Below are 2,305 nucleotides of genomic sequence, written 5' to 3'. Positions count from 1 at the left end.
CCCTACTGCTCTGCACAGCCCTGGCCTGGCCTGGAGCCGCTGTGGCTCCAGCGCAGCCGCCTGAGATCAGGCCGATTAGGGCTGGGCTGGAGGCAGCCTGGGGCTGGCAATTAACCATTTCCAGCGGGGAGGAGACAGACGCACGCGGACCCAGCCCAGTCCCTTCCTTCCTGGGCAGCTCTGAAAAAGTCACACCTGGACCTCAGGCCTGCGGGGGCGGGGAGAGTATGTCTGGAGGTGATGATGTGCATGCAGGTTCATGTGTGTGCCCCTGTGAGAGAGGGGGATGTGTCTTTAAATCACCAGCAGAAACAACTTTTGAAATGAGTTCCAGGCTTCTATTCTTCCGCATATAGGTGGATTAGAAAGCTTTCCAGTCTGTGGTGGATTTGAACTCTGACCAGACATACTTAGCTCAGGCCCACGCCACACATGGACCTTCCTTTATCCCCAACATGCATCCCAGACATGTGATGTAGGAAATTATCATGATTCTTTGGGAGGAGAGTTGCCACGTCAATAATTAACTGGGTGACTTTGGTGAAACTCAAAGATATCTGGGAGCCTTAGTAACTTCTGCAGAAAATGAATGAGAGGGTTTGGCTGGATGGGTGGTTCTCAAGCTGTGTTCTGAGAGCTCCGCCAAGAAGCCTAGCCTCTAAAATTTGACAATCGTGGGCTTTTATTAATTCTTAATTTACTGACTGATAGAACACATTGAATGATATCAAGTTTTAATTTTCCTCCCAGGCATTTTTCTGAAATCTTTGACCTGTTTGCTTGTATGGGATAGACAACAAAACAACCAAAAACATTCAGGGGAAAAAGTCCCCCAAACCAAATTACAATAATAATGGGGAACTCAGGCATAGTCTGTCTTGCTTTTTTCTTTGGTGAAGATGAATAGACCCTCATATAATGAATAGATATTTTTTGCTATTAAAATTATTCTAATTTGATTAATTTGATCAAGACTTCATAGCATCCATAAAGACTACCATTTTCTCATCTTGCTTTCTGAATGAGTTGAAGAACCTCTGTGTTCGTGTGATCATCAAGACCAACTTTAAAAATGTTTGATTTGACATACTTATTTCTTGAGTTAGCTGACTGTATTTAATAGCAGACTGTTTATCAACTGCAGACTCCCCAATTTTCCACAGGTCTTGATACCTGTGTACCCCGCCCCCAGATGCTGGCTCCTGGATCTCTGTGGTACACACCGACCTGCACAGATGTTGCTGCTGGGGCCTGGGCATCAGAGCCCCATGACTGGATGCCCTTTAGGAGCCTGTTCTCTCTGAGCTCCTTGGGAAGCTCTGCTGGCCCCACAGCATCCTTGCTTCTTCCTTGAAGTTCTCCATCTCCCCCAAGCTGAGCCTAGTGCACAGGAAAGTGCTTCCTGACGAAAAGGCTGTGGAGAGAACTCAGTTCAGGCACTACCCACCATATCAGGCAAAGTGCTTTTAGCTGTCAGGAGGTTAGGGGTGTTCTTCCATCCCTGAAGGTGTCCCTGCTTCACTGGAGCTGCCTCCTAAGAGGGGTGGAAGAGTTGGGTGTTGGGCTGATGGTGGAAGGAGTGTAGGGCTTGTGGCAAAAGCAAAATGTGGAGGGACCCAAGAGAGAGCCCCTTTTGAAGAAACTGCAAAGAAGCATCCCACAGAGTTTCTGAGTCCTCTTACTACCATTCAGCCATCTATGGAGCTTCATGGGGAAAGGAGAAATCTGGCTGGGCAAGCGAGTCCCTTTGACCTCTCAGAATTCAGAGAAAAGACTGCCAGGAACTAGGGGCCAGAGACTCTAATATGGAAGAGGGCAGAGAAGGTGGTGAAGCTCTCAGACATTCAAGTCTGACTTTGCAGTCACTAATTGCCCAGAGGAAGAAGAGAAGGGACATTTCCCAGAGAACTCAGTGGACCGCCTAGGGAGCTCGTGGAAGGCTGAGAAGGGGGCAGGATAGAGGGAAGGACAAGGAACTGTGGAAGGCTGTGAGGAACCTGCAGAGGGTGGAAAAGTGCTCTGAGCAACAAAAAGGGAGTCTCAGATTACAGCAGCACAGGAAGCAGAGTTCCAGGGACCCTGCTGCTCTGGACAATGGTAGAGAAAGCCCAATTTCAACCTCTGTTGCGTGCTAAGGAGTCCAAACTTGCATTAGGGGGTGGAAACTATGGGCGAAGCTTTTAGCTCAGATAGGGGAAGGTGCTCTGACAGTCAATCATCCCCCGACTGCTGAGATGGCTGAGGTCATGAGTTCCCCGGAGCCCACATGAATACTGGGGGGATGCGGAAGGGGTTGGAACGACAC

Source organism: Equus quagga, chromosome 2, assembly GCF_021613505.1.
Source record: "Equus quagga isolate Etosha38 chromosome 2, UCLA_HA_Equagga_1.0, whole genome shotgun sequence".
Taxonomy (NCBI): Eukaryota; Metazoa; Chordata; class Mammalia; order Perissodactyla; family Equidae; genus Equus; species Equus quagga.
This window is presented reverse-complemented; position numbering follows the sequence as displayed.